This window comes from Euphorbia lathyris, chromosome 3 (genome assembly GCF_963576675.1).
Source record: "Euphorbia lathyris chromosome 3, ddEupLath1.1, whole genome shotgun sequence".
In the NCBI taxonomy this organism is placed as follows: domain Eukaryota; kingdom Viridiplantae; phylum Streptophyta; class Magnoliopsida; order Malpighiales; family Euphorbiaceae; genus Euphorbia; species Euphorbia lathyris.
Window position 1 is genome coordinate 13,865,088 of NC_088912.1, and position 24,894 is coordinate 13,889,981.

At 35.0% G+C, this 24,894-nt stretch overlaps 1 long non-coding RNA gene, 1 other non-coding gene and 1 pseudogene across 2 annotated transcripts; 2 read left to right on the forward strand and 1 right to left on the reverse strand.

Moving 5' to 3' along the window:
• The first annotated feature begins 461 nt into the window (after window positions 1-461).
• On the forward strand, window positions 462-5,029 carry LOC136224504 (uncharacterized). Its single transcript, XR_010686468.1, has 3 exons — window positions 462-572; window positions 3,143-3,309; window positions 3,758-5,029. It is a non-coding gene; the product is annotated as an uncharacterized lncRNA (long non-coding RNA).
• A 2,539-nt stretch (window positions 5,030-7,568) lies between these two features.
• Window positions 7,569-9,984, reverse strand: LOC136224007 (calcium uniporter protein 4, mitochondrial-like; annotated as a pseudogene).
• A 5,172-nt stretch (window positions 9,985-15,156) lies between these two features.
• On the forward strand, window positions 15,157-15,263 carry LOC136225166 (small nucleolar RNA R71). Its single transcript, XR_010686897.1, has one exon. It is a non-coding gene; the product is annotated as a small nucleolar RNA R71 (small nucleolar RNA).
• Window positions 15,264-24,894: the final 9,631 nt, after the last annotated feature.

The window sequence follows — 24,894 nt, forward strand, 5'->3', positions numbered from 1 at the left end:
GGACTCACTATCTTGTGAACAGTGGGCGATGCAACGTAATAATTGATAGTGGTAGCCAGGAGAACATTGTGAGCAGCAACGCCGTTCGAAAATTCGGGTTGTTGGCGGAGGCGCATCCTGACCCCTACAGAGTTGGATGGATCAAAGATGTGGGTGAACTCAGAGTGACCCAGAAGTGTAAGGTCCCTATTGAGATCGGTGAGTATAGGGATGAAGTCTGTTGTGACGTGGTCGATATGGATGCCTGCCACCTATTATTGGGCAGACCATGGCAATCTGATAACGCAAAAAAATTACTAGTGACCGGTGTGAGAATATCACGGGTATCGATTATTCAGTGGTCCCGTCGTTCATATTCTCTCTCATAGTGGTCATTGTTAATTTGGTTCTATATAACTTGATATAGTGGTCATTGTTAATTTTATTTTATATATAAGAAACCCTAAATCTATCTTACTTCACCGGCAGCCACCTTCAAAATTCTCTCTTCTATGTGTCTAGCTAGGAGATTGGGAATAAACAGGAGGAGAAGAAACTCGATTCTCGTGACATGCTAAGCATAATCAGACAAGGTTTGTGTCTTCTTTCTCTTTTTATTTGATTTTCTTCCAGCTGTTTGTTGAAAATAATTTGAAGGGCTGTTGTGAAAAGATGAGATAATAAAATTTAGGGTTAGGGTTATTAGGTAATTCATTGTGAAGTTTTGATTTAATACAATTATTGTGAATTAGAAATTTCCTTAGTCTTTTAGGTTAGTAGGTAATATATGGACGGATCCAAACCCTATGTTGAGAAGAAGCAATTCAGATTCCAGTTTTTTCGATTCACTAGTGTCAACTTCTTCTTCATTTGAAACTCCTTTTATCGTAATAATTTTTCACAGATGCTGGATAGGTAAAATCTTATTTAGATTTTTTTAGATGGTGCAGGCAGTGCAGGAACTGTTTTTCCAGATCTATTTGTTATATTAATTTGTTATATGGGTTGGTTTAGTGCACTTCTTTTAACATTATCAAATGAGATTTTTTCTAAATTTTTTTAAATCAATGGAGTAATATTATGTCTCTCTGGAAAGGTGGACAAGGTTTGTGTCTTCTTTCTCTTTTTATTTGATTTTCTTCTAGTTGTTTGTTGAAGATAATTTGAAGGGCTGTTGTGAAAAGATGACGGTTATTAGGTAATTCATTGTGAAGTTTTGAATTAATACAATTATTGTGACTTAGAAATTTCCTTAGTCTTTTAGGTTATGAGGTAACAAGAAGCAATTCAGATTCCAGTTTTTCCGATTCACTAGTGTCAACTTCTTCTTCATTTGAAACTCATTTTGTCGTAGTAATTTCTGGATAGGTAAAATCTTATTTAGATTGTTTTTCTTAGATGGTGCAGGCAGTGCAGGAACTGTTTTTCCAGATCTATTTCTTCATTCGAATTTGATTGTTTACATTAATTGCAAGTCTCTAAATGCTGGGTGACTTCCTGTTATTGGTAGGATGAGATAATTGAAAACAATGCTTTGATAATAGAAAGTAAGAAAATGAGTTGATAGGATTGAAAGCACAATTGATGTTCTTGGGTATTTCTCTATTTAACACCCTTTTTATATGCAAAAGCGGGCACCACACTGTTAAATTAATAAAAAGCTAAATTATATTAATTTGTTATATGGGTTGGTTTAGTGGACTTCTTTTAACATTATCAAATGAGATTTTTTCTAAATATTTTTAAATCAATGGAGTAATATTATGCCTTTATGGAAAGGTGGACAAATGAGAAATAGCAAAAAAAAAAAAAAAAATTGAAGTTGCTAGGAAATGATTTAACTTCTTTAACTTCAGATTATATATTACTTCACACGCGTATGGTTCAAAATGTGATTTTCTTTTTCATATATTAACTAAGGCCATTAATAAAATGGACAAGTTTTCGTTCATCTTTGATTCCCACATATTATAGGCTAATAAAATGGTAGATTCCCACACAGACAGTTTTGTCTTTCTCTAATCACTATGCTGTTTCACAATCAGCAGTGCCAATAAGGAATTGCAAATTTTGCGGCACAATAAGTGGATCTTGATTCAGTAATGGCAAACAGAATTCTAATCATAAATTGGATTAACTAACTAATTAATCATTATGTGCAAAAAGCATCAACAGGCCGTGATATTTTGTTGTTTGGTGCATTAATCTTATATTTAGACACATTGAGCCCCTGACTTTTCATTGTTTAGCGCATTAAGCCTTCGATCTTTCATTTAAGCACATTCGGTCCTTGATCTTTCATATTGGGTGTATTAGGTCATTCCGTAAATCAATTCATATATAGGTGTACTAATGGTTTGTTGGCTTAGGTTTATATAACCACAACGTTTAGCATTTTCTCTGGACACTACAACATTTTTTAGCTTTTCAAGAAAAGCTCTTTTTTTGAGAGCTTAATGCACCAAACAATGAAAGATTAGGGGCTCAATGAGTCTAGATGAAAATCGATGGCTTAATGCAGCAAACAATGAAAGATCAGTGTACTCTGTCTAATTCATTCATTAATCTCAACTCCATGTGCACTAAGTCTAACACTTTAGATGGAACAATAAAATTGACGTCTAGATTTTGCTTCCTGCATATTAAAACTGCAATCCTCTTAATAACATTTCTTATCCAAGTTTATTATTAAACCACGTTAATCAAGTAGGTTGCAACATTGTTAGAAAACTGAATTAAATAGCGTCAAAAAAGTGTATGAGAAATTTCGAATGAAACTGAGAAATTGGATTATTTTATGTGCGACAAGATGAGAGAGAGATGCCTATGACAGCTAGTGCATAATGAAATTGGTAAAGCTATTCAATGTTCTTTATATACATAGAGAAAGAGGACATGTCTTCATCAACCACTGCTTATGGTTTAAAATTTCTTTTTTTTCATCAAATTCAGTGTTGGACTTGCTTTCCCTTTCCTTTAGAGATAGAGACAAGGAAGCAGGGTAAACTTTGTTTTCCTTTTTTTCTAAATCAAAACCGATGTAGATCGAAAGAGATCCAGAATGAATAGGGAAAATCTGAATCGATCTAGACAACTACGACGGTGGAGAATGGAAAAGAAACAAGAACAAATGATGATTTTTAAAGTAGTTAATTTTGTGCAGGAAAAGCAATGGTGAAGAAACACAAAGAAAATTTATGTCAAGATGTGAGTGCAGCAATAGATATATCGGGCACTCAAAAGAACAACAAAACATATTTTAGCACTGATTGCAAAACGTGGCCGGCGAAACCAATCCCTTCTGACACTAAGGATGATAAGATACTACTAGTAAGTTGAGGTTTAAATTACTAATATTTTATGTATTTAATTAATTATTTTTTCAAGAAATAGATAAAAGAAAAAAAACATATATTTTGTAAGTATTACAATTAAACTTAAGTGATGAAGTGAACATATAAGCTCTACTAATGTTCATCTTACTAGCCTCTATTTCAACAAATCTTCCTTGTCCAATGGCCACAATGTACCCTAAAACCCTTTGCAGAAAACTTAGTAGATATGAACAGATCAAAAACCTGAATAAATCAAAATTTCATGGCACTCTCCGGTTTATAAACCCCAACATGTTGAAGCGTCTTCACAACAATGATGTTGAAGATAATGTTCTTCTTGATCTGAAAAGACCTGCTTGGCTTATTTCCTCTTCTAATTTAATGTTAACTACTCTTTATTTCATTAATTGTTTATTACATTTTCTATTTTGTAAACATAACAGGGGAAATAATGCTGCAAAGATTCAATTTCCCACATGGAGTTGGAGTTGGAGTTGGACTTTGACTCATTACTGGGTTAGTTCTCCAAATTGCCTCTTTACTGTTTCAAAATTATAGTAGAAGACGATGTTGGAGAAGATGAGGGTATATTATGTAGTGCAAATAGGACAAAAGCAACGGAAGCCACAAATGTATTTGAATGTGGAACTGATGAAAGAAAGAGAGGTCTGAATTGAGCATATGCAGGTTTGGGCTTATTAGAACTAGTTCATTTTGAGTTTTGGTAATGCTAGCTGCTGCTGCTCTTCAATTGTTGTGCAACTGATGGAAGTGGTTCGAATTCTCTTAAAGTCTGCCAACAACAAAGCCTTAGTCCCGAAATGATTCGGGGTCGACTAAAATGGCCCGTCGTACAAAACCATGAACTACATACCAAATCAGAAGAAAAAAAATACAGAATCTAATTAAATACGAGATAGAAGAAAAAAAAAATTGGAGTATTTCACTAGATCTTCTAGCACTCATACCAAATCAGAAGAAAAAAAATACATAATCTAGCATTGATTGCAGAATGTTTAGGGCGAAAACAATCCCTCATGGGTGATGGTTGAGAACAGGGTAAAAGTGATGAAATTGTTGTCCTATGAATCAGTGGAGGAAATAGTTAAAAACAGGGCAGAGATAAAAGCAGTAAAGTTTGGGCACATGTGACAACAAAAATTATGGAGGATGAAGAAATGGCATTGTACAAAGGAAGTAAAAGTTTATCATGCCTCTCACCAAGGAAGTCCTCTACATCTACGGTATGAATCTTGCACCTGTCAATGAGGCAATTTGGATATTCCATTCCTTTGAGCCTATACTATTTTTGGGTGGCAATAAAAGGCATATTAGCTACCGGTCAAAGGGTATCCCCTAACTCATTATCTAATGATAGATTGAATTTACACATTCATTCAGATTTAGATAAAGTGACAAGAGCAATTCGAGTTGGAAAAGAAACAAGTTCATTTCATTCGGAGATTTGTAGTTTTTTTATGGCTTCAATTGATGCTTTTGGGAAATTGAACCAGAATTTGAGTCGTTTTCAAGTATGATTGATTTATAAAGTTTCTTCTAGATTTACAATCATTGCTTTTCTATTTCAATAAACTTGGGGTTTGTCCATTTTTAGTTGAAAGTGATGGATGTTATTGTTCCGTACGTATTGCCTTTGTAACAAAAGCTAATCACTTTATATATGAAAATTTGTAAATATGCTTCAATTAGCTAATGAAACTTGGGATTACTATTTTCATACTTATCTTAACATACCTCTTACTTGTTAAATTTGCATTATTTAAATGATAAATGATAAAAAAAATTTGTTTCCGAATATTTGTTTTATTGATTGGTTCATTGTGCTGATAAGTTATATGATAAAATTCTTTTTCTTATATAAAGATATCGAGTTGAGTTTAGAATACAATAGTGCCTAGCTCTGAGCTTTAGCTTGGTATAATATCTGGAACATCTGGCTGACATATTTCTAAAAAAAAATCATAATAATAAAAGTTGGAAGGGGGTGGATTTTGTAATGGCCAACATGGTTTTCTCATGCAACTTTCAGATTTAAGACTTGAATTTGTAAAACTATAACCCATATAATTTATTCTCAACAGCACTAAGGTGCATATTTTATATATATATATAGATATTCAAGTTCAACGGCCAGAAATCTCAAAAACGGTTATATTTCTCTAAACCAGGAAAAACGTGAATTCAATTTCTTTGATCATTCATCTTCTTTTCTATAAATGTTTGGACAAGCAGGATGCAGAGGAAATCGAGGGGGGAAATTTCAAATTGAAAAATCAAGGATAGAGGAGTGTGGAGAGTTAAGAGAAGAGCAAGACAGATTATTGAAAGAGAAACAAACTTACCACCAAGAGATCACTCAGCAAATATAAAAGTCGACATCCTTATGAAGTCTAAGTTGCCATGGACAAAGGAAGAGAGAAAAAAGAGAAAGAAAAGTTAATAAAGTGTTTAATAAAGTGTAAAGTTTTGTGGTTTTTGCTCAGAAGTATTTGATAACTTTTTCATAATTCATCACACTTGAGGTTTATGTCAGTTGTGATTATGGGAATGGGAGAGCTAAGTTATGCAAGGGATGAACATAATTTGTATGGGGAAACAAATTGGATGAAGGAGATGTTTGTATCTTTGAGCCAGTTAATATGAAGGATGTCATTAAAGTTACCATATTTCTGGTACTTGAAGATGAGGTGCAACTAATACTCAAGTGAATCACCTTAGTTAAGCATGGTATTGATGTCTGACCTACAATACATCGTTCAGGTGCCAATTCTTTCGGGGATCAATGTTCATTAACTGATTATTTGTTTAGCAAGAATCTCTTTCCAAGTCGAAATTGCAAAGGAAAAAATAAAATATGATATTGATGTTACAAATATTTGCTTAGAAACTTCTTTTATGAGAAAATTTTCTTTGATGACTACGATTAATCAATGTATGAGATGTTCTGGTTGTTATCTTATATTTGAAATATATGAGATTTGTACTCTTAATGAAATACATTACTTGTTACCTATATTGCACGGAATCTAAAACTAATATTGGGAAACGTTATTTTTATAAAAAATTCGCTGGGAAACTTAATGGAAATAGAAAAGAAACCGAACACGTTAATGAGAAAAGTTTATGTGCAACATAAATTGTTACTAGCACATGTCCATTGAGCATTGACTAATAAAGTTCTACATGTACTTATTTTTTATAAATTGCTCATCGAATCTAGAAAGAAGAGCGATCTTCGACCTTTCCTATTGTTGGAGAATGGGTCTACTATTTCCCAATTCCATGTGAATGGTTCTATATGAACTTAATCTCTCTCTTCATTCTTCTTGAATTGTCCCCCTTAAAGGAGCAGGACCCCTAGAGTTGAGAGAGGCAACGAACCAGCATAAAAAATACTTAGAGTCCCATCTCTCTTTTCATTCTGAACATCAGAGTTGGTTTTTGGACAGGGAATAAGTATTGAAGGGCCTGATTAACAAGCTTGGTGATGAGGAGGATGTAGAGTCAATGTCACAGTTCTAGCAGCAAAACAACAGTTGAATCTCCTTCTTGAACAGGAGGAAACTTTTTGGCGGCAGTGGGCGAAGGTGTTTTGGCTTACAGGTGGTGACCTCATTACAAAATTTTATCACTCTTGCATTAAAGCACCACGGAAATAGAACCTTATTACGGCTCTTACGGATGACGAAAAGAGGGTGATTGAGGACCTAGGCGAGCTGAGTAATCATTTGCATATTTATTTTCATACTTTATTTGCTCCGCCTTCTGTTAATTTTTCTGATACATTAAATGTTTTACCCCAATCTATTTCTGATACATTAAATGTTTTACCCCAATCATGGTCTTGTGTGCTGACCTTATCAGTCATGCTATTTTCTTTTTTACCTTGGTTTACAAATATTTCTATTTCTGTTCAGTATGTTGGTAGTTTAGGAAATGGTGTTACATATTTTTGTTAGCAGCATAGAGTTTAAAGTTTAATTGACTTATTCTCATGTTAAAAATTCCTCAATTTCTATCTGATTGTATATCTCAGAGTCTTGGTTATCATCTTTTCTCCTCATGTTTACCTTTTCAGATTAAAAATGAGAGTTTCAGGCTTGGTTGCATACCGCCTGTTTGATTTACCAACAACAACATCACAGAGAATGTAAACTAAATGGACCTGTTAATGGTAACAGAATGCTATTAAAAGGAACTCATAAACGCATCCTAATAATTACATGTAAAAAACATGTATTCATTTATTATTCTTTACTTTTACATCTTGCTACCACACCAAGTGGACTAAAACCTTCGACTAAAATGGAAAAACTTGTCGTCCACAGGTGTCTATACTAGTAAAATATAACCAAAACATTTTTTCTGTCTTTCTAATATTTTCATTACTGGATATATCATTATTATGTCGATCAATGGGCTCAAACTCCATTTCCCGGCTTATAAAAATGGGAGTAAGCATAGTTGTAGTACTGGTCGGGATAAAAAGCTTTTCGGAGTTCATTATATTTAGGAAGATCAAAATTATGAATTTCCATAAGTTTCTCTTGCTTTGTCTTGAATCTGCGCTGAAAATAGCCCTGAAATGAAGGCTCAATGGAGGTTCTCAGGAAGAACATATATGCAAGACCAAAGTGAATAGAGGTTACAAAATAACAAATGGGTTCCATAACATCCCAGTTAAGTTCCCAAAATGTTAGCCTCATGAACCCAAGTGTTTGAACCATTAAGAACCCAAGTCCACAATATAGCTCGAGCCTTTTTGTCTATCATGGCCTTTTGTAGCTCCATTTCTTTCAATTGCTCTCTTTTTGAGTCATCATGATATACTATTGACTGGGTAATTCTGTTCATAATTGATTTAGCCACCTGTCAAACATAGAAAATAAAATGTTTTAATGGGGTTAATCAGAATAGCACAATTTTATATTTGTTTGTTTGTTAGGAGGGAATCAAGTGCACCTAAGGATTGCATGAAAGCCACTTGCAGCCTTTTATTAGACATGAGATAAGGACTAACTACAACATGTCATTCCAAAATTTAAAGAGGGGCATTTCATTTGGAGTGAAATATTTCAAGCATAATTTAGTTTTTTATGTTGTCATTTTGTGGTCAAATTAACATAGTTTCTAATAATTGATGGCTCTTTTCTGTTGAAACCTGTTAGTTTCTAAGTTTAATATATTTTTCATCTCATAAAAAATTGACTGTCAACTTATTTTAAGTAATCTATTAGTTCAGGGAAAATGTATTAAACTAGACTTAAAGTTTTTGCAGAATTATCAATTTAGGCTCGACGTACAAAATAGCACTAATACAGTTTCATGTTTAAAAGAGAGTACCAATTTAGGATGATAACGAAATGTGACACGTCATTCGTATTATTCCGTTAAGTTCAGGCTTCTCTCTTGATATACAATTGAAAGATCTTAACAGAATAATATGAATAACGGGTCACGTTTTGCTATCAAGATCTAAATTGGAACATTTTTTTAAACATTGAGCATATATTGGTGTTGTTTTGTACATGAAACCTAAATTTATACTTTCCTAAAAACCTTAAGGCTATTTTGATATCTTATCCCTAAAGGTGAAGAAAGAATTAAGCCTAGTTCCTAATATTAGTACATATTATTTTGATCTAGTTTTAAAAACTAAATTTTATCTTTATCTAAAAAAATCTGCTTGTGCATGTGTCAGTTGCCAAAAACATGTCATTATGTTTGTGCTTTTAAAACCGACATCTGTGCAGAATCTCAACTACTGTGCTCTGCTTGCCCAATATTGAATGTCTAAGTCGAACCTATTATGCATGCCTACTTATTTTCTTCTTCTGCCATTCTCCGGCCGAACCAGCACTCATATGAATAATTGAATCACAAAATCCAATTGATATCACCGTTAAAATTAAGAACATCTAAATGAAAAATCGAAACAAAATAATAACCAGTTATACCTGCTCCGGGTGGAGGAACACAATACTCCCAAGAACCATCACATTTCCACACTGATCCAACGTCTTAGCAAACTCAACACCTTCGATTTCGTTTCCACACTCCTCAACACAGATCTGAACGAACTCATGATATTGAATTGAGGTTTCCCGAATCTGCCTAAGCTTCAATTTCAGCTTCTCCATCTGAGACAGCCTCAAGATTTTCCTGGCTTCTTCAACTGATATTCTGAAACAATTTAGATCTGTAGCCTCTGATTCCTTTGCTGGAGGCCAAAGAGCTAGTCCATCGAAGCAGATTCCATCTCCAGTGATGCTTTTGAGTCTCTCCTTCTCCTTCAGCTTCTCCCTGATAGGCATGAAAAGGAACTTAGGCAGCTGGTTAATTGATCTCCAGTGAAGGAAACCACGGAAAAATCCTCTCTCTGAGGATTCCGGCTGGTTGAGATACTCTTTGTGGATGTTTGATTTGGCTGCATTTGGGGGTACTGTGGGTTGTAATGAGGCAGGGGAAGAGATTGGAGAATATTGAAGAGACACTGCAGTGTAACTTCCTGAGAGACGCTTCGTGAACAATTTACGAAGCGCCATTGATGAAGAAGAAGAGGCAGAGGGCTGAGTTTGAGAGCTTGAAACGTTTTCTGGATGAGCTGATGGAGAAAGATGGAGGCTCAGACGGTCTTTTATAAGGTAGAAATATGAAATACAGCAGATAATCTTTCATTTTCAATTTCAAGATAAATGTTTTTATTTTTTTTAGGGTCAGGTGAGAAGAATAAGACAGGTTATGACGTTATATTTCAACATGTCCCTTTTGTTCTTTAACCATACCACTAAATTACTTTATTTTTATTGATTAGGGTTCAATTTTTTCAATTTTTAGATGGATGATTTATTTAATTTATACTTTGTTAAATTTGTAATATTTTTTGTTTTATTTATATATTTTTAACGGATAAGGATACCCTATGTAAAAGGACGGGTACGTGTAATTAAAAAATAAACGGATAAGGGTTTGAGATTTACACTATTCGCAAGTACTCTACCCATTACCATCCCTAGTATGAATCAAGCCGTGAAATGGAAAGTTACCATCATATAGTAGTATCTGATTGGGCGGTGTACTTCATGCCTAGTTATATTCATAGGGTTTGTAGATTAGGGATGACAATTCGTACTGTATTTGTAGGTACCCGAAACTACCCGATTATAATGGGACTATTCGTACACTATATAAAATTGTATGAAACGAGTATGAGATAGATATGAAAATACCCATAGGTATTTGTTATAAATCTTTTATATATTAAAAAATATTATTGCTTTTAGATGTAAGATGTGAGATTCAAACCCCAACTATTTGTTTTTTAACCACTGAATTATCATTAAACATACTTTATTATTATTGATTAAGGTTCAATTTGTTCAACTTTTAGATGATGATTATTAAAGTTATACTTTCTTTAATTTGTAATATTTTTTTGTTTTATTTATTGATTCTTAACGGGTAAGGGTATCCCGAATTAAATGTGACGGGTATGAGATGCAAAAAAGTTACCCATTAGAAAAATGTGACGAGTACGGATAATTAAAAAATAAACAGGTAAGAGTTTGAGATCGACCCTACCTATGGATAGTTAAGTGTTGGCATCCATGATTCTGATACATCGGCACAACTCACCATCAGCTTTAGGTGAGCAAAAGACAAAGATACCCTTAACAGATACCACCTTCCTCAGATATACATGGAATAAGAATAGGACAAGCAAACTTACTTTTTTTATATAAGATTGAAACTTTCCCTCCAAAATAATATATTAATAGAAATTTACTTGGTAAGGGTGTAAATCCAAATCTATTTTATTCTTATGTAATAAAAAACCTCACCATAAGAAAAACATTTGATTTACAATTATTTGAATATTAGATTGTAACTTTAAAAAAAATCCCATGAAAAAATTAGATTGTATATTCTAAATATTAATTATGTTAAAAGATTTTTAAGGTGTTTTTTTTAAAAGATTTGTAAGGTGTTATTAATATAGTTTAATTTGTTTTATTAAATATTAACAACTAAATTTGTTGTATTTATGTTGTTGGTCTCTTCTCGAGAAAAGTGTTTATATTTTTATGTAAGAATATGTTTTACGACCGCCTTTTCTAAACTTAACTTCCTATATTTCACTTCGGCAGTATTTCTTTCTCGTTGTTTTGCTCCTGCTATATTCATTGTCTTATCTTTTCATTATTCAATTCTAATGGAATCTAGTTTAGTCAATCTCTACATAGATGACAGGGAATACGACGACATCGACCTGGGTTTCACAATCTCAACTGATACTACATAAGGTAACAGCCTCCGCATGGTGGGATGTTTAACAACTGACCACGGTGGGGGATAGCGATTAACGAGCTTGCGTTTAACTTGTTTTCCTTTGAGTTTTTTCATGCCATTGACAAAGCTCTGTGTTGTAACACCTTTTTTTAAAAAAACCGTCAATTTCTAGACCAATACTAAATTTCATTTAATATATTAACAAAACTCAAGAGCGCGGTTCCATTATCTTTATAATTGCACTCTAATTGGTTCAAATAAATAAAACAAACGTTTAAAATTGACCAAAAGTGTAGACAAGCTATACTATTGATAATATAAACCTAATAATGACGACTCTACATACTGGCTGATCCATACGAGCTTCGCTAGCCTTTTATTCCTGAAAAGTGGTGGTGACAAGGGGTGAGCTGCTGACTCAATAAGATAGTTAATTAAATACACAATTCAATAACATGTGCATACAATAATTTTGTGTATTTAATTTATAGGTTATCAAGCAATATGTTTATCAAGTTTAAAATTCAATAGTCTTTTTATTTAAGGGCCCTGCTTATCCGAGACTAGTAATACTCAATGGTTGCTTGGCCAATAAAATCATATCCTGGGATACATGTCTAACAAATATCTGGTATCCCGTCTCCTATCTCTAGGTACCACGTCGTAACAAATACTCGGTACCTTAACACCCTGTCGTAACAAATACCCAGTGTTTATATTTCACGTGATCACAATATTCATTTTTCTCATTTCAATCGCAACTATTGAATATACTATCCTAGTTTAAGCTCTTATTCTCATATTTCTGACATTTGCTAAAATCCAATTTACATTTACCATATATATATTTCTCGTTCTTATGCCATCATCGTCAATGTCATTCTCAAATATTTTCCTACCAACATGATCATCATCAACGTATCATATATACATGTCGAACGCATATATCAAACCAATTAAATAATTTATATCAAATAGTCAATATAACACAAATATACAATGAAAGGTACTGTATATTTAATTAACTACTCACCTCTCGAATATTTAATAGAAAATATCTACTTGATCCTTAGGTCTTCTTTTTCTTCTTTTGAGAAATTATTCCATTGAAAATACACAGCTAATACTCCAAACTCCTCTGCCACAATATACACATGCCGCTACAAAAACTTTAGGTTTTTCCTTCTTTTCCTTCCTTTCTTTTTCACTTAAAAATAGGTATATATATATATAATAATAATAATAATAATAATAATAATAATAAAGGTTAATGATGGATAAACCTAATTTTATTAAAATATTTTCTTTTCCTAGGATTTTGTACGAAATCTCTTTTATTAATTATTTTAAACCATTATATTTAACAAATTACCAATAATAATAATAAAAATAATTCTAACACTAGTTACAATATGGTCTCTTAATTATAATATAATATGAAAATATAAATTACTCTTTATTTCTATAACCTTAATTAATTTTGACCAACTTATATTACCACCATACTTAATTTATCATAGGATTCTAAGTAAAAAGATTTACATAAATAAATATAATCATTATATATATATATATTATTTTAGGGACGTTACACGTGTTCTCTCGAGGACCATGGTGTTTTGATAATCAAATGTCCATTCTCAATGAAAGAATGATACATGTGATTCTCAAAAGTTTAGGCAGATTCAAGAGAGCTCGATTCTTAGCAAATTCAACTCCTTCATCTTCATTTCCACACTCCTCAACACATATCTGAACGAACTCATGATATTAAATCAAGCTCTCCGGAATCTGCTTAAGCTTCAATTTCAACTTCTCCATCTGCGATAACTTTAAGATTTTCCTTGCTTCTTCAATCGGTTATAGTTATTTAGTAAAATAATATTATAATTATAAAAAATATTTATAAGTTATTTAGTAAAATAATATTATAATTAGGTTAGTTTAGTTTCAAATTTATTTCTCTAATCAAATTGGTTTCCAATAAAAATAAGAAAATTGTAAAAAAATATTAATAGAAGATAATCTGTTGATTATTTCTTAAGCCTAACACGACATATATACAAATATACAAGAGTAATTTTAGGAGCTAATCTAGAAAACAAGAGTAATTTTATTGGCTAATCTAAGAGTAATTTTAGGAGCTAATCTAGGAAACAAATCAACCTACTAATTACAAATAACTCTACAACAATATTTCCTAAAACAGAATAATAACTCTCAAATCAACCTACGTTTGATATCTTCTTCTAAACCTAACTTATTAAAAATAGATAATGGCATTAAGTTTATACTTGCTCCTAAATCATAAAGACAACTTGGGAATTCAATATCTCCCAATTTACACGGAATAGTAAAACATCCGGGATCTTTGAGTTTAGAAGGAAAATTACTCGACACTATTGAACTACAGTCTTCAGTTAGTGAAATGGATGAAATTCCTTCCTAACTAATTTTCTTCGAAATTAAATCTTTTAAGAACTTACCATAATTGGGAATTTGCGTGATCGCATCCATAAAGGTCAAATTAATGTGCAAATTTTTAAGTTTATCTAAAAATGTTAAAAGTTGTTTGTCATAGTCCTTATTTCGGACTTTGTGTGGAAAATGTGGTTTGGGTACAAAAGTTTTTGTACTTGAGTCAACTAGTGAACTTTTTGTGTTTAATGTATCTTATTTGGACTTTGGTAAATCAGTTCCTCGTAAAGTTGAATCTCCGGGCATTTCCGGACCTAAGTAATTTTTCCCTGAACGAAGAGTGATAGCCCTCACATGCTCTTTCGGATTTTCTTCCGTATGGCTGGGAAGACTTCCCTCTTTGCAGGATGGAATTGATTTAGCTATTTGGCCAATTTGAACCTCCAAATTATGGATGCTAGATGAATGGTTTTTAATAAGCTGATCGAATTTATTCTCGATCCGTTTAAAACCATCGTCGTGATTACTTATTTTTCCACTCATAGCATCTATGAATTTGTCGATTTTAGAAGATAAAGTGCTAATCGTATCTCTTGATTGATTTTGATAATTATTTGTACGATTTTGATTAGCATTTGCATTATTATTATTATCTCTCCAGTTAAAGTTAGGATGATTCCTCTATGCAGGATTATAGGTATTAGAATAAGGGTTATTAGTTTGGTTTTGCCATTGGACAAAATTTACCTGTTCAATCTCGCTCATACCTTCATAATCCACATCCTCTTGGATTGGATTACCATTAGAATCGCACGGTGCCATAAACCTATCAATTTTGTGCGACAAGGCAGAAAATTGGGCTTGTAACATCGCAATTGGATCAAGCTTCACTATACTTTTAACCGATGATGTGTTCGAGGATGATGGTTTCGCCACTGGTATATGTCCACGATCTGCAGGCCACATACTACTATTAATTGCCATTTCCTCCAAAAGTTCTCTTGCTTGGGCAGATGTCTTTTTCATAAATAACCCTCCCAACATAGCATCTAATGAACCTCTAGTTGTAGGATTTAATCCATTATAAAATGTTTGCATTAAAAGTGCGTCGGGCAATTGGTGGTGTGGGCATAAACGTTGAAGTTCTTTAAAACGTTCCCAAGCCTCATAAAGAGTTTCATTATCATGTTGAGAAAAAGATGTTAACTCTTTTATGACTCTTACGATTTTTGCTAAAGGAAAATATTTTGATAAAAACGCTTGGGCAAGTTGGTCCCAAGTTTCGAATGTTGCGCCTGGCATTGAAGTTAACCATTCTTTGGCTCTGTACTTCAAAGTGAAAGGAAAGAGGCGAAGTTTGATTGCTTCGACAGTCATATCATTTATTTTAAAAGTGTCACAAATTTCAAGGAAATTTGTCAAATGGGTGTTAGGATTTTCGTTAGGTAACCCGTAAAATGTTACATTATTTTGCAACATATTACGCAATGCTGGCTTAATTTCAAATTGGTTTGTGGTGATTCTAGGTCTAACGATACTATTGGTTACACCGGCCACTCCCGGCCTAGCGTAATCCATAAGCGTTGCCATAGTTTCTGGCTCGGTATCTCTAGTTTTTAATGGAGTTTTATTTTTGTTTTTCTTGTTTTTCTTGTTCTTTTTAATGGTTTTTTCAATTTATGGGTCTATAGGGTCTGGTGCAATGCCTAAACTTCGAGAACTGCGCATGAACCTGAAATCTTGCACGAACCGAAACTACCTTCAAAACAGAATTTGAAAAATAAATATGTTAGTAATTCGAAATAAATAAAATATACAAGTTTGAATAAGTATGTGTAAACCTAGATTCGAAATAAAACACGAAAAAAATCTAAATTTTTGTCAAAAAATTTGGCGTTCCCCGGCAACGGCGCAAAAATCTTGTTGAGCGATTTCCGCAAGTGCACGGTTTCGCTTGTAGTAATAAAAAGATATTGATCCCACAGGGAAAGTTTTTTTTAACAAAAACTTATTTTAATTCAGTTTGATTTACTTTCAAGGTTTATAATATGTAAAATAATTTAATTGGATTTGTTTTTGAAATTGATAGAATAGGAATTAGATTAGAGTATGAAGAATATTAGAAATCAATTCTGTTTTGAGTATGAATTTATAAGACAGAAACGTTTAGTGCTTTAGAAAAGGTAATAAATGTATTCGTTTACATTAAGCAAAGAAAACAACTTTAAACTTTGTAAACAATTATATAAATGTAATAACGTAAACTCTTTCAATTAAAAGGCTTTGAACCGCAGACAATCTTCCTATGGTCGGGATAGATTGCTACCTTAAACAAATTAATACTTTTTCAAGATATGAATTTGCCTAAGTGTTCAACAAAGTTTCCTTGTAAAGATTTTGAATTCAACTACGTTTTAATGAAAACACCAGAACTCACTTCGGATTAATTACAGAAGTGCTACATAAAAATCTATTGAATTGAATAAACTTTATTAGATGAAGTATGAATTTGATACAAGTTTATAGAGAACAAGAAGCATGGAAGCTTTCGACCACTTTCAAGTGAACGGGTTGTCAATCCTTTCCTTGAACCTCGTTAGAGTTTGTCAGGCTCCGAGGCGAATCCTCTACTAAATCTTCTCACTGAATCTTCAGAATAGAGACGGGTACTTCTACTACCAAAATGTAAACTAATAATAACAAATCTTAATCTAAATCTAAATGCTAATGTGTTTGTAATTATTTGGTAAACAATGTGTGTACATCATATTGCTTTTTACAAAATCGATCTTCTAACTCTGAATTGCTTGACTCAGAATTTCTGCATTAATTCTGTACTAAATCTTCTCTTCAATTAATTATATCAACTCTGAAATAAACTCTCTATTTATAGATGTTGAGGAGTCGTGTCCAAGGAATGTGTCTGCTGAGAAGAGGCGTTCTTATCCAATCGAACGGACGCGTTTCGTCGAAAACGAACATGTGCAATTATTGCTTCCTGAAAATCTGAACTTACCGAGAATGTAAATTCTCGACCGAGAATGGGGGAACAGATTTTCAGCCTTCGAAATGACAAGGGGAAGAGCTGGGCGACGCCTGTCGTGATCGAGAATGGAGGATTCTCGGTCGCGACTTGGAGTATTTTTCTCCGTCTCTAACTTCATCCTCGTCCTCATTTCGACGCGTTTGTTTTTCATCGTCTTTGACTCCTTTTGTAGGGTTTTTCCTTTGTTTTTAACCTCTTTCGTTCCTATTTGGATTTTACCAAATATTTAGGTACCTTGCATGAAAGAAACATATTCGAACGTAAAAGTATTCTAAATATATATAAACAGCATGATTTTGTAGTAAAACTGATGTAAATATTAATGATAGTTTAGGTATATTTTGGGCTTAACAGCTGACAATCCGGCTGACATGTTTACCAAGCCTGTTCCACATAGCAAGTTTCAACACTGTTTGGACTTGCTAAACGTCAGAGATTATTAGTTGCCCCGTGGGGTCGACTCTGAGGCAGAGGGAGAAGTCTATTCATCTGGCACTGTCATGGGTGCATCTGTTATGTTTTCAGGAGGATTCAAGTCAAGGTGGAGATTTGTCGTAATTCCTTGAATCATGGGTTTCCTATTCGGAGTAGTATTGGGTTTCGGATTCCTAGTTGGATTAGGATCATGGGTTCCTAGTTGGATTGGGATCATGGGTTCCTAGTGGGATTAGGATCATGGGTTCCTAGTCGGATTAGGTTAGATTGGGTATTATAAATACCCCATTATGTAAACCTAATCATTGTAATATGATTTTCGCCTCCTAATAATACTATTCTCCTTCTACCCGTGGACTAGCCAACACAACGTTGGTGAACCACGTAAATCTGTGCTTTTTTGTTGTTTATTATTTTATCTTTCATTAATTCCGCACAACATTGTCTTTGTTCCTCCTTTTTCTTCAGCTCTTAGAGGATCGATTTTAAAGTCAAAGGTAAGGTTATCCATATTTTAAATAGATGGTTTACCTGTTTAATTTATGCTATTAGCGTATATTTCCTCTAAGGTTTATACATGCTCCCTTACCACATCTACATGTTTAATCTTTTTGTCGTCTCTCTCTCTCTCTCTCTTTGTAGGCTGATCTAGAGATCCAAGATGATCTTAATCTCCTTACCCGTGGATCTGGCAAGTTCTGTCCATTTGTTCATGGCCTTCTTGAATTCAAGCTCTAGTAAGAGTGCTCAGGTTCGATCTTATTTTTGTCATTCGTTTTCTTTTAATTTTTATCAATTGCTGATCATGATGGATTTGGCTAATAATTTGGCTTTGTTTTGTAGTTAAAAAGAGAAAACAATTGGTGAAATCTTCTGTTATGCTTACTGCAGGGGCGAATCAAGTACTACCTTTACACATAGTACTTATGCTGCTCATTTTCTTAAGATTTGAAAGATAAAAACTATTTAGGTTAAAAAAGGGGAGTGTGAAATTTAATAATAGATTATCATAAGAATTGCAGAAGATAGTGATATATTTCACCAGTGTATTTGAGTAATATAGGTAACCTCTTCAAAATACTTGTAATGCCTGGCCATTGAGTAATAAGGCTTTGCAGGTTTCATTAGGTTCAAAGAGGATTGCATATTGTAAGAGTTGCAAAGCATGTGTTAAGGGTTTGACGACCATTGCCCTGCTTTTGGGAACTGTATAGGTGATAACTGTCATTTTTATCATAATTTCCCTTGTTAATTTGAGCAAAGCCATCTCATTTACAAATGGGTTTTGATTTATGATGCATATTTAATACTCTAGAACTGTTAGCTTTACAACTCTTGTGACCTTTTTAAGTATTCATTGATTTTACATAGATCGGTCTCGCTAGGAGTTTGGTCATCAACACATTGTTGTTTGCTTTTCTCCAAGTCCAGTGGCAGGTCAGCGTGTTTTTCCTTAAAACTGAACTTTTAATTTTCATTTACCTTAAAGCTGCAAGAGTGCTGGAGATTTTCGAGAAACCTATCAGTTTACAAACTACTAAAGGGGAAGTGCAGAGCTTGCAAAAGATATCTATCTGTTTCATCGTACTCTTCTTGAAGAAAGATTTGAACATAATGATTATGTTGTTGATAAGGGATATGCATAACATGGTTATAGTCTCACTCCGTTCTTGAGAAAGATTTGAACATGATGATTCTGTCATTGATTCTGTTATGATATTTTGGCCAAGGGATAGATTGTTAATTCAAGTCCTAGATTGTAGTAAGCAATAAAAAGAGGCATATATATTCAATTCAGTGTATTTTGTACCTATTCACAGTGATTTGAATAAATTAAATTAACTAGAATTTTAATTTTGTCCATTTTAATTAGTTTCAACTTGAATTCCAGGTTGGAGAAGGTAGGAATAAGGAGGGGTAGGAAAGGCTAAAATGATGGGGACACTATGCCAAAACCTGTTGGTCCCTTATAACGTGACAAGTTAGTTCCAAGGGAGGGGATAGGAACTATTTAAAAATTTGTCCGTTGAGGCTGACTTCTTTTCTTATGAAAAGGTTTACACAGCATCACTAAGTAGATTCAAGACACAAGCTTAGTCAACTTGTGACTAAGTCTGCTTCTTTACTTGAGTCAGGAAATAGCACTTAGAGTCTATTCCTGAACTCAGCTTCTGAGTAGACTTAACTCAGCGTGAGTTTTTTACTTAGTCAGTTTTATAGCAAGCAATATATATTAAAGGAGTTTAAGGGTTTGAAAGATATTACTCAGTAGACTTATCCTGATTCGGCCTCTCCGCCTACGTCCAGTCCCCGGAACTCGTTCCGAGCTTTTTGAATTCTCTACTAAGCTCTTTAAAGGTAGAGCACGAAACCTTTACAAATAGAAGCTGAGTATAACAAGAGTACCTTCCTCTATACCTCTACTCACTCCTATATCTACCGCTGAGTACTATAACCGAGTACTCAACCTCTCCTTTCTATTCTTCTAGAAATGATAAAGTGTTTGCCCTAAACAGCAATTGCTAAGACACTTTAGATGATTGAAAATCACTCTAGACTTTTACACGATAATATAGAAATTGGTGTAAGGTATTTGCTTTGCTTTTCTCATAGAAACTTCAAGTATGAATTTGGTCAGCGTTTCGACTAATTGAAGATCTGCATCGATTGAAGCAAATGGATGGCCTTTATATAGTGACATTTGAGGCACTTGGTTATTTCGAATTTCAAAATAACCGTTGGAGGGAAACGGCTTCCTATCATTGTCACTCTGGGCGTGCTCAACGTCGTTGGCCAATAGGATTCTTGCATCTTCTATCTTCATCAGTTCTCGGCAGAATGTTTCGACATTTAAGGAAAAGTCCACGAGACAGCTTCCTGCGCCTTCTGAACTTTTCCCAAAGCAGAAATACTTTGTCTAGAAGTTGATTGTTGTCTGCCGTTGTCCAGACTGCATTGTCGTCCAACTCAGCAGCTTCCACTTGAAGCTTTTGCTTCGAAGACTTCTCGATCCTTCTTTTGCTGAGTCGTCGTTTTACTTGATACGGCTTCGTTTTGAACTCTTGGGCCGAATGGTCTTGATGTGTTGACTTGGGCTTAACTTCCACTTTAAGGGCCTTTGGGCTTTTTAATCTTAATGTCTTGTAAACAATTAAACTCAACATTGAACAAACACATTAGTGTAATAAATCAAAGCATTTAAATTTAATGTGTTAGAATATTTTTATCATTACTTAAATAATTTTGTCAAATCAAAATCATGTGGAAAGGTGTTTCAACAAACTCCCCCATTTTGATGTTGGCAAAAATATTCAGTTGAAGAACTCAGTGTTGAGCTCCCCCATGATAGTTGACCTTAATTTATTAAATAACTCCCCCGTAAGGGTTGAGCTACTGACTTAGTTTTACTCTAAACATTTCAAGGTTTAATCGAGTAAGTCTAAGGTCAGTTTTCAGAAATAGGTCAGCTCATGGAACATATTCTATTTAACTCAGTTTTACGCGGAAGGTTTAAATATCAAAGAGCGCTGAGTAAGCTTTGTTCAATAAGTTTTAGTTAAGTGGACATATAAGAAGTGGTCAACATATTTGATCAACACAGCAGACATATCATTAATCAATATAGACAGTATAGCACAGTTGATTTAATGAAGATGCGTTTTAACAAATTATAACAATCACTTAAGTAAGCATCACATAAGAGTAGACAGTATGAAAAGAGATGCATATAATTTGTTTTACATTTAAAGTCAGCACAACAAAATTCACACCAAGAATACAGATATGAAGGGGAAAAAAGCTAGCTATCCTAGTCAATACAAGTAAAGCTATTTCTTCTTGTAATTAATTTGAACAGCATGTTCTGTAGCTTTGCCTTTACCCTTGAATGTCTGCTGACTAGCTGAAGCTTCTTCAGTTCGCTGAGTTCTTGGGGCTTGTTCTTTCTCCCCCGTTTTGTCAGCATCTTGTTTGGGAATGAAGGTTTCTTCAATGGCAGCTTGAGTTAGGCATCTAGAGAATGCCTTCAGCTTTCTTGTGCTTTCATTCATTCCGTCAAAGATTGGAACACCCTTATCCACAATAGCTTGAGGAATCCTGACATCAGCAACACCCATCATACTCAGAACATATGCTTGAGACTTTCCAATCCAGTGTATGGTTTCAGTGAGCATTGCAAAAGCTTGATGAAGCATCTTTAGCAAAGATGAATCAAAATACTCACGCTGAGCGTTGATGTGGCGCACGTGGTTAAAAGTTACTCCAGAGTACTTCAGGATCTCGTTTGTTTTGAGCTGGTCAGTGTCCATCTCTTGCTTGCTTAAGTTCAGCAGACGCACATCCTCGCTAATTTGCTCAATGGAGCATTGGGAGGAGGAAGAGAGTTGGTGATTTATTTTCTCTTGCTCAATATGAAGCTGGCTGAAGAGATGATGTACTTCGGCAGAAGTGGCATATGCTGAGTTCGCAGCTGACGATTGATGAATCTGCCCTTGCAGTGAGTTCATGTGGTTTACCATGGTCAGCTGGAGTTCGGCCAGCTTTGTTATAGAGTCATGCCTGGGCTGTTGAGATTGTAGTGATGTCATGACACTCAAAAGATCCTTTAGACCTTTGATCTCAGTTAGAAGCTGAGTGACAGACGAAACTTGAGTTGTCTCAACATTAGTAGACCCAGCGGCATTGGCGTTTGATTGATGAAGGTCCTGGATAAGAGCTTAAGCTGAGTCAACGATTCTTCGACCAGACTCAGTTGCATTTAGGTATCTAAAGTATCCATCATGTGTTGGCCCAGATGCCGGAGGAGGAGTAGAACCGAATGAAGGCGGTGTTTGGTTCTGCTCATCATTAGAAGGCCCAGCATTATCAGCGGCTGGCCTAGAATTAGGATTGTCAGTAGAAACTGACTGGATTTGATTCTGCACATTGAGTTATGGAAGTGGAGGATCGGCAGAATGTGTTACTTGCTCAGGGTCAGGCTGAAGCTGACTGGATTGTGGAAGCTGAGTAAGTTCAGTGTTCACCTGAGCAGGTAATTCCTTGGCTTGCTCAACGTGTTGAGGAGCGGAATCTTTGAGCAATTGCTCGGCATTACTTTTGTTTGGGGAAGCGATTAAGTCGGCATGTTCCTTCGACTGAGAAACAGAGGCTTGATTTTCTTATTGCTCTGGTTGAGACTCAGGAGGGTTGGAGAAGAACCTAAGATGTACATCTGTAAGGTCAGAGATCTCATCCCTCAGCGGTGAGTCACCCATTAGGTCAATGACGGGTGCTCGAAATGCCTTCTTCTTCCTCAGTCTCTTTAGCTTTGGAGGAGTAGGGTCACAAGGAATGGACTCAATAGAGTCAGTACGTGAAGCTTCCCTTTGAACAACGGGAGCATTTGCTGTTTACTCAGTTTCTTCTTCGTCAACCAACTCAGTGTTGATTGGTTCAAGGTGCTCATCATCAGCTGTTTCCTCAGTGTCATCCTGACCACTTTCTTCTTCATCAGACTCATCATCCAGTTCTTCTTCCTCAAACTGTTCATCCAGTTCTTCTTCCTCGACAAACTGACCACCCAATTGGTCTAGTTTTTCTTGGTCATCTAACTATTGCTCAGTGTCAATTTCTTGACTTTGTACATAGTGTGAGTTAGGAGGAACGACGACATCAGTCGTAAGTGCATCTATAGGTCTTAACTCAAAATTGAGCTTCTTCTTCTTCCTTAATGGTTGCTCATCAACCTCTCTTTCTTCTGCCTCAGGCTCAGCTTGCCTAGGTCTTTTCTCAGCTGACCTAGATCCACCTTGTCCTTGTTGAATCTGAGGCTTAGTTCCTCCGCATACAAATTTAACCTTCTTTGGGGCAGAAGCAATAGCTTTAGAGGTGCTCTGGATAGCCTTCCTCTTTCTTTGAGTTCTTCCCTTTCGAGTCACCGCCCCCTCAGCGTTCTGGACAGCTTCCCCTTTTCCTTTCTTCAGTACAATAGGTTGATCATATGCCAAACCGAATAGGGCAGCAACTATAATCTTGGTTCCCCAAGTGTGGATTTCCGCAACCATGTCCACATTATGATCCTTGAGGATTCGGGTGATAAAGGAGCCTAGCCAAGGGTTCCTATACTTCGTAGAAACCCACCGATTATGAAGACGGGCATGTTTATCGGTGTGTAGGTCAACATGTGCCATATAAAACACTGCTCAAAATTGGTTGCTGAGTTGGTGCAGTTGATTTTAGGGAAAAGGAAATTGGCCAGTATGTAATGGGCCATCTTTTGATGCTGACCCATGGAGGCACTCGAGATTTCACCTACATGACCCTCAGGTTTACAGAAGGTCTGAACGTAGTTGGTTTTATCTTGGTCACTTGATTTACGAAGTATAGCTCCTTCGTTTTTCAGTTTGAACAGTGAGGCAAGATATGCAGGGTTGATGAAGATGTCATTCCCTCGAACATTAGAAGCCGGTAGTTCCGGTCATCATCGGCGATCTTTAGGTTGGCGTAGAATTCTCTTACCAACTCAGGGTAAGTAGCATCACGAACTGAGAACAGCTCGGTCCAACCATTATTCTTGATCCACTCAGAAAAGGGTTGCTTGGCGTCCACGAATCCCCTTAAAAACCATCGCGAGTGATCAATCTTACACTCCTTCACACTCTCGAAAACTTGAGAGTAGGTGCGTTCCACAACTGTCTTTCCCTTCGAAGAGGTGGCTTGGACAGCTTGAGCTTTCTTGCTCGGTGTTGTGACCTTAGCGTGGTCACGCTGGGTAGGAGATTTGGGGTTTTCATCGGAGCGGTTATCGGATAAACCGGCACCGGAGATATTCAGAGAAACGTTCGTCATATTCTCAGAGAAGTTTTGGGAAGTTTAGAAATTTTTAGAGAGAGTAATTGGAATGTCAAAGTGTTCTAAGCGTAAAGAGATAAAAGTGGGAATTTCTCCACAATTTATAGAGGTATTGAGTTGATCTAAAGCATTGGGTTGTCAATTTGACCTCGAGATTCTCAATCAACAAAGATTCTGGCATTTATGACACATACGGCGCGTGTGTTTTCTAATTATAGCACATATGTTATCTTAGGTGGCTATTTAATTCGCGTGCTTTGCATTAAAGTTTGCAACGGATCTTTACTCAGTGTTAAGGATCTCAAACGTTTAAGATTTTGAGTAGACAATTGTTACGCAAAGGAACAGTTCTTATGCTTAGTAGCTCAGCTTAAGATAAACACTCAGTATGTAAATCTACTCAGCATGTGATAGTAATTGATTTAGCATAAATCATTCAGCATGGTAATTCACTCAGCATGCATACTATACTTGGAATTTATTGAAGATGATTAAACATACCAATGGCTTCTCTAAGTATGTTGAATTGCTCACGAGCCAGTG